Below are 11096 nucleotides of genomic sequence, written 5' to 3' on the forward strand. Positions count from 1 at the left end.
ATCTATTGACAGACAAGTCCAACAACCTGGTTCACGTACGGTGGCTACCGCTTCTCCGGGACTTCGGGGAGTGTAGGGCGTTATCTTAGGGCTCTGCTGTGCTGGCCTGGACTTACCAGTCACTCTGTTTGGTGGCACAGCGGGACGTCACGGACATCGTCGGTTGCACTCCGCTGTTGATGAGTTGGATTTACCAGAGATTTTCTCAGTGGTGTCCACCAAATAGAGGAGTATAGCAATATCCGCAAGCTTCGAGGTAACCAAATATTACATTTTTATTTCGCGTTAAACATTGTTGTTAATTCACATGGTTTGTTAATTAATGAATTGTATATATCTCTGTTACTGTCAGGTTGGTTGAATTGCAGCAGCAGAGTAGAGATCAACATCAGGCCAGGGTCCTGTACTAGAGGGTATCGATCGACCGATTACGGTTCGATGAGGTTAGTCATGAAATTAATATTATCTATAACAATATATAAAACCAATACAAAAGGTTGACTATGACTTTAGTGTCCAATTTTTTTGGACTGTATTAACCTTATAAGAAACTATTTCATAAAGTAAATTATAAGGACAAAATAGTCAAAAAATTTGTTTTGAAAAATCCAATGACTTCCCACTAAAATAAAAACCGTTTTGTTACTCCTATAACTATAATAACACATCTCCAAAAAAAGATGTAGACGGTTTGCAAATTGGTAATAAATCAAAAAATGGACGAAAATCAAATTCAATATTTTCACATTCTTCACAATCTTCATGCTTTATTGTGTAACTTTATGTTAATTTGGTTTCTATTTTTCTGTATTTTTTTTGCTGTTCGTTCTTCTCCTTTCTTCAATACCCTCACTTTCATCATCTCTCATTGCCTTCGGTTGCAAATTTTGGACGATTTTGCAGCTGTTACTGCTTTCACATGCATAACATCCACCTTTTTTTTTCTCTTTAATTTACTTATCTAATCTATATTCTCGGTAATTCCTCTATCTTTTTAATTTATTCTAAACTTTTTACGTATAAAAAAAATACTATCTCTTTTTTTATTAATTTAATGTAAAAAGAAATAATTTTTTTATCTTATCAATTTGATGTAGAAAGAAAACAGTTTTTTTATTTGATATGTGTTTTTATTTTTTGATATGTCTTTACCTATTAACGATTGAATGAAAAAAGTCTCATAAATATTTTGTTAACTTATTTTTTCTTTTTAAATTTCTTTGTAATAATTTTTTTTTATTTTCTAATATATTGATTATGTAGAGTATTATATTTGATATTTGAGTACATAAATATTTACTTTGAAAATAAATTAAATTATTAATTTTGTCTACTACAATATTATTTGTTTTGAATATTGGCCAATTTATTTGATTGACATATATATAAGACGCAAGAAAGTTCGCTTAAAAATATTAATATGTTAATTTCCTAAACTATCTAAACTATTAATTATGTAGAGTATTGAATTTGATATTTAATTATATAGAGTACTTGATTTGACTTTTATTAATTTTTAAATTATATTGCAAAAAAATTAATTAATTTAATATTATTCGTTTGTCACTTGATTAACATATAAAAGATACAAAAAAATTTACACCTATCAATGGTAGAATAAAAAAATTCTGATGCATATTTTATTAATTTTTTTTTTTTATTTGTAATCTATTTTACATTGGATAATATTATTTTTTATTGATTATTAGTTCAACATATAACACAATAAATGTAGCAATATAAGAACTTTGTTAATTGATTTTTCAAATAATCTGGCGACCTAAGATAAAAAATTTGTTAATTGATTTTGTTAATCATTTTTTTATTTTTAATCTATTTTACATTAAATAATATTATTTTTTATTGATTATTATATAGACATATAATATTTAAATTGGTAAGATAAGAATTGGGTTATACATTTTTTATTGTTTCAACCTTAATGATTATTTTCTTCTCTTTATTTTTTCATCTCATGGACCATGTAAGTTTTAATTTATTATTTTTTCTATATATATATTCTAATATTTTTAAACTATTTTATTTTATTAGGTTTTTTAATTTATTTTATCATATTTTTTTTACTTTGAAAATTTTAGAATCTAAAGATCTCCCGTTTAAACGATTTCAATTATATGATCAAAAAGTAGTTCAAGAGAATAGGTTCAAATTTTGGTAATTTATTAAGTCTAATTATTATATAAGAAGTTAAAAATATTCTGAACTTAAAAAACTTTTTACTAATAAAATTGAGTTTGTCCAAAATGGTAGAGAGAAAAAAAGAGAAAGTTGAACTTTTTTAACTAATTACAAAAATTCACCACCGTCAAAGCTATTAAATTTGAGTATATTAAGTGAGGATTAACAAGAAGCAAACTAGAATGATAAATCTAAAAATTTTCTATCTCTCTTTATATAGTGTTTCACTTTAAGTAACTATTTTTTATGGATAGTATTCAAAATTTTAAATGACAAATAAAAAAAATAAAAAGATTTCCGTTAGATTATGAAAATTAATCTCATCCTTATAATACAATGGTATTATTTCAAAACATGTAAAATAAAATAATAAAGTACATTTTAATTAATGTGCACAAAAAAATAAATGTGAAACTTATATAGTAGCAGTCAAATATAGATAGCAATGGCTGTCTTCTGTCCCAAGTTACTATATTAAATTGCCACTTACATTTATAATTATTATTTAAAAAACTTACAATTATGTATTATTTTAGTTGAAAATAATATATTTTGATATTATTTTTTTAATATTACTGACATCAAATTATGATAATTGAAAAAAAAATAATTAAACGCTTTATGTCTTACTTCTTTTAACAAAACTTCAACCACTCATAAAAGTTAACAGAATATATGCTTATAAAAAAATGAGAAAGAAGAACAAGATAATATAATAATGACGATGAGACAATGACAGGTATGTGTATATTGAATAATAGTAAGAGAAAGAATAGTGTTTAATATAGTAAGATAATATAATAAAAATATAAATTAATAATTTAAAAAATAATGAAATTAAAGAAAAATTTAAAAAACTAAATATAAAATTAAAAAATATATTTTTATCAATTAAAATTATGCATAAAGATAGAGTGTGTTTTGAATATAAATTTTTATCACGGCTTCAAATTAAATACTATTAAAAATAAATAATTAAACTTAATAACAATTTTAAATAGGTAAATTTGTAAATAATGTTTCTAAATATTATTATCATTATTTTTTGAACTATATTTTTTCTGATAATATATATACCTCTTTATTATGTGCTTTTATAATTTAACATTTAAAAAATTTTTTATAGTAATTTTAATTTTAATAAAATATGATATAAATAAGGTCACGTTAATATTAAAATAAAAAAATACTTATCTAATAAACTTAAAAAGTGAATGATATATTAACAAAAAATAAAATTAATTTCTTAAAAATAATAGAAAAGCGGCTGAACAGGTCGTGCCTGTTGAGCTGCTAGTATTTATAAAAAAAATAAATTCTATTAACAAAATTATCTAAATTCTAAAAAATTATTTAAATTTTTCAAATACTTTTTTTTATTTTAATCTAATTCAACCTCTAACTCTAATCCTATTTATCTCCAATTCCTAACCCTTCCCCATCATCTCACCAACAACCATCACCACCTTTGCCCATCCCAGTTCACTTTACTTTGTTCTACATGGGTTACAAATACCAATAAATATCGGAAAGAATGCCAGAGAAGATAGAACACTACAATTAAACACGCCCTTTAATCTGTGACACCCACTCGAAATAATATCCGATCCACATCGTCGCTGTCTTGTATATGCAGAAAGCATGCAACTTGGCTCTCTCAATAGGGGCCACAATGGTCTCACCTTCTCAGCCATAAAAAATCATTACTTCAAGTTTAACGACAATCCTTCTTATTCTTCTTCTTCATCTCAATCTTGTTTTTTATGGGTCATTATCCTCACCTCTCTTCCTTCTATTATTTTCCTTTTGCATTGTCTTCACCACAATGCTTTTTTTCCCTCCAAGTTACAAATTTTTTTTTTGAAAGGGAAAAAATACCATAATTATTTTCCTTACATAATAAAGAAACAAGGGTGCCCAGAGCACATCGCTAATGCAACTTTTGAAGTTCTTCAAAGCCAATTTAATTTTTTATATTTTTTCTCCTATTTTATTTTTCTAGGAAACCAATTAGTTAAAAAAAAGTTCATTACAAAAAAAAAACATCATTACTCTAATTTTTTCAAATTTTAAAATAAAAAATAAGAGAAGAATGACTTAGTTAACTTATAGGGATCGGATAAGTATTATTTTGATCCCTAAAGTTTAGGGTTAAAATCAAAATCGTCCCTGACCTTATTTTAAATTTAAAATCATCCTTAACGTTTTATTTCGTATTATAATTGTCCTTTTTGAATAAAATATTTTTTTAAATGACAAAAATACGCTCTCTTTTCTACATTTTACTCTTCTTCTTCATCGTCTTTTTCTTCGTCAAATAACAAAACTTTCATCTTCTTTTTCAATTAACAAAATTCAGAACTTAAATCCAACTAACCAGAATAAAAAATCTCCAAATTCATCTCTAATTACAAAAATAAAAAATTTATAAATGCAATTACCAAGAACATATAATTAATATATATGAAACACAACAACCTTTAAAAATGGCTCCCTTAGTTTTCTTCCAACCCTGCTATTCAAACACATGAAACATAGCAACCTTAAAAAATGGAAGAAGCAAAATAACTTCCATGTTCAATTTGTAATACCCGGTCTAACCGAAATTAATTAAATAATAAGTTAAATAAGAGCGAATATGGTTGGAAGATTTGGCAATTGGAATTTGATAATTCAAATATGATATTTGGATTCAGTGAATTTTTTCGAGTCGGAAAACATAGTTTTCTGCGTAAAAGCGCGCAGTAGAATTTTGACCGGCAGTACCGGCTGAGATCTGTCTGGTACTACAGCTGAGAAAATTGATTATGGGTAAATAAGATTAATAAATGAGGAACTATAATTAGGGAAGGTAGAAATATTTAAAGTGCAATTTAGAGCGCTAATCTTAAAGGTTTTAGCCCAAAATTGGGTCAATGGACAAAAATAAGTGAACCGGGCCTAAGTGGGCCCAAGACCCAACATATATAAATATTAGTTATGAGCATTTCAGCTCATTTTGCCCTAAAGAAGGGGTGTTGGGCGCTGAAATTGGGAAGAGAGAAGAGAAGAGAGAAAACCTAACTCTCTTTGATCTTCAAACCACCATAACTTGAGCTACGGAGCTCCGATTGACGAGCCGTTTGCGGCCACGCGTCGCTCTTCTCATCCTCTACAATTCTATCTAAGTTTTGTGGTGAGTATTCCATTCATCTCTGCCCAGTTTTCGAAATTCCTCACTGTTACACGTTTTTGGGTAATTAGTGTTGAAATCTTGTGATTTTGGGTGTTTAGGGATACTCCAACATGGATTCTAAGTGGGTTCTATCCCTACTTCATATGGGCTGAGGTAAGAAGTGCTCAAACCCTTGTGACTTGTCATTTTTATGAGCCCTAGGTTGATGTATGTATGTGATATTGGTTATGTTAGTGTATTTGGTGATGTTGGTGCACAATTGGGAGATTGGTATTGCTTGAGGAGCTTTGGTGAGGCTTGGAGTTAAGGTTGGTGAAGACTTCCAAAGAAGAGGATCAATTGGTTTGGCTACAAGAGGTACGGTTTAAGTTTCATTTAAGTACCGTGTGTTGTGATGAGAATTCCTAGGCTAGATGCCCCTAGGATTAAGTTTGGATTGTGTAAATGGTTGGTGCTAATATGCATAGTTGGTATGTAATGTGAATTGATGATTTGGGTTGAGAATTGTGTGGCCTTGTATGCTTGGTGTATTGAGAATTTGATGTACTGGGTAATGAGTATTGATTTGTGGTTTATGCATTTAAATTATGATATTGGGCCGGAGGCCGAAAAAAGGTAAGAAATGTAAGTTGATGTGTGCATTGTATGATGACACAAGTGATTGGATGAATTTCAGATAATGAATATATGAATGATTGGGTTGGTTATTGAATAATAAGGTTTGAGGAGTTGAGGTATGGGATTTGGTAAATTTGGGTGCAATTATATAGATGAGGTATGTTGGTTTTGGTTGAGATATATTATATGGTCATATATGTGATTATGATTATTGATGCCTTGATGGTATGATGATGCATTAGAGATATGTTTGTCGTGATATATGCTTGAGGAATGATTAAGGTTGATTTGTGGGTAAAGCCACGTGATAGTGAGTACGATATTGATTATGTATAATGATGGTTGATTGGAAATAGTGTTGTTGAAATTTGGCATGTGAAAGAGTATATGATATGTAAATGTGTTTGAGTTTGAGAAAGTGTCAACGTGCGAGTTGAGGAGGCTTGATGTTGATTTTGGTATATTTTGATTGATTTCAAAGAAAATGCTGAAATTGGCATGTTTTGATTGATTTTGAAAAGAGTTGAAAATGACTTGTTTTGAAAATGGCACTTTGTGGTTTTGTATGGAAACATGGTTTTGGGGCATACTTTGACGGGACATAACCTGGACTACGGATCTCTGTTTTCTGCCAAATCTGTTTAGAAATGAAATTGGATCCGGGATGTCCATGCCGTTCGAAGGACGGGTGAAAAACAATTTAAAATGAGAGAGTTATGTCCGTCGGAAGATTGGGGGTTGAATCTGTAAATTCTGCAGCTTTTAACTTAGAAAATTTTTAGCAGAACGACCCTACGCGCGTAGGCGCACCTGGCGCGTGCACGCCGTTCTTCCAGAAAGCACCATCCACGCGTGCGCGTGGTGTGCACGGGCGCGTCGATGCGCTGTACCAAATGCCCAGCTATTTTCCAGAGAGTTGTGCCAGGGTCGTGCCAGTTTTGTGCCTGGGCACAAGAGCACCCACGCGTACGCGTGGCTGACGCTTGCGCGCCGTTTGGATATTTTTCAACCCGCGCGTCGATGAGTTTTTGGCCATCCACGCGTGCGCGTGGAGTGCGCGTACGCGTGGCCCTATTTTCATGCCAAAGTTGATTTTTGAGTTTTTAAAGCCAAACCTCATACTTTTAAGCCTCCGATCTCACCCCTTATGTATCAAATCATTATGGTATGCCTAGCAATGAGGAAGGAGCTAGGGGATGTGGTAACTTGCGAGTGAAGCAAGGGAAAAGGTTATGATCAATGATGATCAGATATGATTATATGAGATATGGAGGATGGCGGTGGAAGTACCGTGTATGCCATGAGCCGAAGGGCTATATTTATTGATAAATGGTTGGTTCTTGATTGGACCATGAGCCGGATGGCTGAGTTCTTGCCAGATACAGCAGAGCCATGTTGATAAATTGGCTAGTTCTGGATTGAACTGTGAGCCGGGTGGCTGAGTTATTGCCGAGTTACGGCAAAGCCATTATGGATTATGGCTGAGTATAAAGGCATATATGATAAATTAACGAATATGATAAATGAATAATGATGAAAAATGTTGAATGTAAGCATGCTTGTGTTTTCTCTCTGGTTGTAAGGGTGACAGGGCACCGATACCCTCTAATGGCGACAGGGCGCAGATACCCTCTAATGGCGACAGGGCGCAGATACCCTCTAATGGTGACAGGGCACATATTCCCTCTAATGATATTAATACGCAACAGAGAGACTGTGCCCGGGTTAGCTACCGGACATGTCGGGTTGGCTTGATAACCGACAGATGATATCATCAGCCATAGGGCAGGCATTCATCATTTGCATATGTTTGAATTGTTTGGGTTTGCTTATTTGTTTTGGATTTCTACATTATATATGCTAAGTTACCTGATTATGTGCTACTTGTTCTACTTGTACCCTAATTGTGTATTACTTGCCTGTATTGCTTGTGTTTGTACAACTGAGAGGCCCCTCATGTTGGTGTCGGTGGAGGTTGAGGGCTGTTCTTGATGAGATGAATTGATGATGCGATTGCATGATGATGGTGATCATTAGTTGAGATGATTTGAGCTCCCTGGGTAGACGCAGTGATGTGGTTTCACTAGTTCCAGGGAGGGCATGATATATTGATATAGAATTGCTGAGACAGCACGACTGATGATGGCTTTGTTTATGATTCTGAAATCTGATTCGTGGGAGAGTCAGCGAGTTGGGAGTCATATGAGATGTGATCTAGATTTAGTATTCCCTTACGACAGATGCCTATTTATAGATTAGTGAGAATCTAGGCTGGATACTTGGTGAAAAGGAGTTTAGGATGCTTGGTGAGTTTTTATTGCAGTGCATTGTATTTATTTGGCACTTTTACCGTACTGGGAACCCATGGGCCCGGGGTTCTCATTCCGTATATATCTCTTGTTTTTCAGATACAGGTCCAGGTGCTCAGAAGTGAGTTTGTGGGTCGTCTGAGAGACGGCGAAGATCTTTATTTCCTCTACTTTGTGTTTGATTAGAATCTCTCCACCTATGTTTTGAAAAGATTATATTATGTATTGAACTCTTTTGGAACTTGCCTATAGAGGCTCTTATGTTTCCTTTGGGAGAGATTAGGATATACTGTTGTCATCTACTTTCATACTGTACCCTAGCCGGCCTAAACTTCGCGGGTCGCGACTAGTGGCTATTTACTTATGTTATATATATCTATCTGTTATCTATCTCTTAATCTCCTCTACGCCTTGTCCGTATATCGTTTTCGGCTTCACGATTTATCTTTTGTTGTCGAAACGTGAGTGATACGTCTTCGCAATTTTATTTCTACTCTTTTCAGGCTTCTCGATTAATACTCTTTTCGAAATTACCTATATTTATATATTAAAAATCCACCTGAGAGTCGTACCACCGTAATATCATTGACTTATGACTCGAGCATAAGGATTTGAATATTAGGGTGTTACACAATTGTTCTTGCTGCTTTGTCTTTCATGGATATTCAAAAATAACCAACCTCACACATTTTACTGTCTTAATATCTCACGCTACAAATCAAATTCTTGTTTCTTCATTATAATTGTGTGTGCTTATATATATACGAAGAACACGAGCACAAATCAAGAACAAAAATTAAGAAAGTAGGGATTGTAATGAACAAGAAAAATTAGGAACTTGAAAACGCGAGGAACATGACAACCACCACCACCACCATCACCTCTCCGGCGACGACAAACACGAGGAGGGCGAGGGTCAGGCGCAGCGCTGCGAATGCGATGGGTGACGGTACGTGGGGGAGTCGCGGTGCTGGCAATGGGGAGTCGTGGCGAGGCGATGGTGATGGTGAGGGTGAGTCACGACAGCGACGGCTAGGCGCGGCGAGACTTCCTTCTCTCTGAGTCTCTGCTTCTCTATGTCTCTCTGAGTCTCAACTTCTTTCTCTCTTCTGGCGGTGGGAATGAGAATAAGGGATTGTGATGGAGATGATTATAGGAGGGTATAATTGTCCGAAAGGACGATTTTAATACTAAATAAAACGTTGGGGATGATTTTAAATAAAAAATAAGATTAGGGACGATTTTGATTTTGACCCTAAACTTTAGGAATTAAAACATTACTTATCCCTAACTTATATTATAATTGATCCTTAAATTTTTTTTTATCAATATCAATGATAAAGCTGAGAATTATAAAAACGAATCCATTAAATTGATTTATTAGGGGCATCACAACCACTAAATCAAAGCTTGTTCATTCGATTTATCTTGGACAATTTTGATTATTATGGGTTGCATCTTCCCGCCTAGTGAATTGAAAAAACTTCATTTAATTTACTACATATTATAGTAAATCGAATCTATTCCATTCGATATACTGCGTACTAAGATAAATCGACTTTATTTTATTCGATTTACATGGACTGTGTAACACCCTCATTACCAGAATGTCACGCTTCCGGCTGCGCCACTCTGATAGCAAGAAGTATTATGACTATTTTACATACTAAATATTAAAATAGGAGCCTGTGACTCGACACTGTATCGCTGCGTTCTTTGAAAACCGGAAAATAAATACTTTATCTTAAAAAAAAATACAAGCAGGCATAGATTCATATGCAAGACTCCTTACATAATATCTTATAATATAATATACATATAAAACATACAACTCCTATCCCTCTTACAAACTTGTGATAACAAAGACGAGGGAAGAAAATAATCCAATTAATACAACAACATATAAAACCAAACACAGTTTAACTATTCTTAATGCTTCTTCATCGGGTTCCTGAAAAGGTAAAGCTGTAGGGGGTGAGAACCTAACCACACGGTCTCACCACGGAGTTTCAAAGTTGTCATAAGAAGATATTTAATAAGAAAACTGTTTTCAAGTTTAGTGATTAGCATTGCCTCATGAATCTTTTAAAAACCAATAGGTAGTCGATCAAAACCTTTTCGAAGAAACAATGTCTAATTTTTCAAAAAATTCGAAACCTTTCCTTTCTTATAAGAGAATCTCAATCAGAAATTAACCACGCAATCAAACAACACAATCATTAACTCAGCACCAAAGTTCATTCTCAAATGTAGCACGCCAGGACAAACACAGGCAAGACAGACAAGGAAAGCACAAGTAGGCAGCAGTTACAGCAAATAGTTCAAGTAGCAGTTACAAACATTTTAGCAATTAGGCAAACCAAAACAAGTTCAAACCCAAGCAAAGCATACAAATGCATATGATGCATGCCTGTTCTATGGCTGATGAGGCTCATCTGTCGGTTATCCAGCCAACTCGACAAGTCTGAATTGTCTTTAGACTGTCCCCCGATGTGCATTCCAAGAGTCTATGCATAGCTTTTTCTCAAATAATCAATATTGCTCAATGGGGGTAACATTCCCGGGAATTTATATAGTGCCCGGTCACGCTTACATCGTAGGGTCAACAGAGTATCGAGTTTTTAACCTGGTACACGCGGTGGCAAGCCACGGAACTTAATCCAGGGAACCTCGTATCTCAGATATTTCAAATTCATAAGCCATATGAATAATTCAAAGATCATATTTCAACATTCTCAACATCATAATCATTCATCAATCCAAATGTTCATTTCCAAATTCATTCAAAAACCATA

This window comes from Arachis ipaensis, chromosome B9, assembly GCF_059453495.1.
Source record: "Arachis ipaensis isolate K30076 ecotype BB chromosome B9, ASM5945349v1, whole genome shotgun sequence".
NCBI lineage: Eukaryota > Viridiplantae > Streptophyta > Magnoliopsida > Fabales > Fabaceae > Arachis > Arachis ipaensis.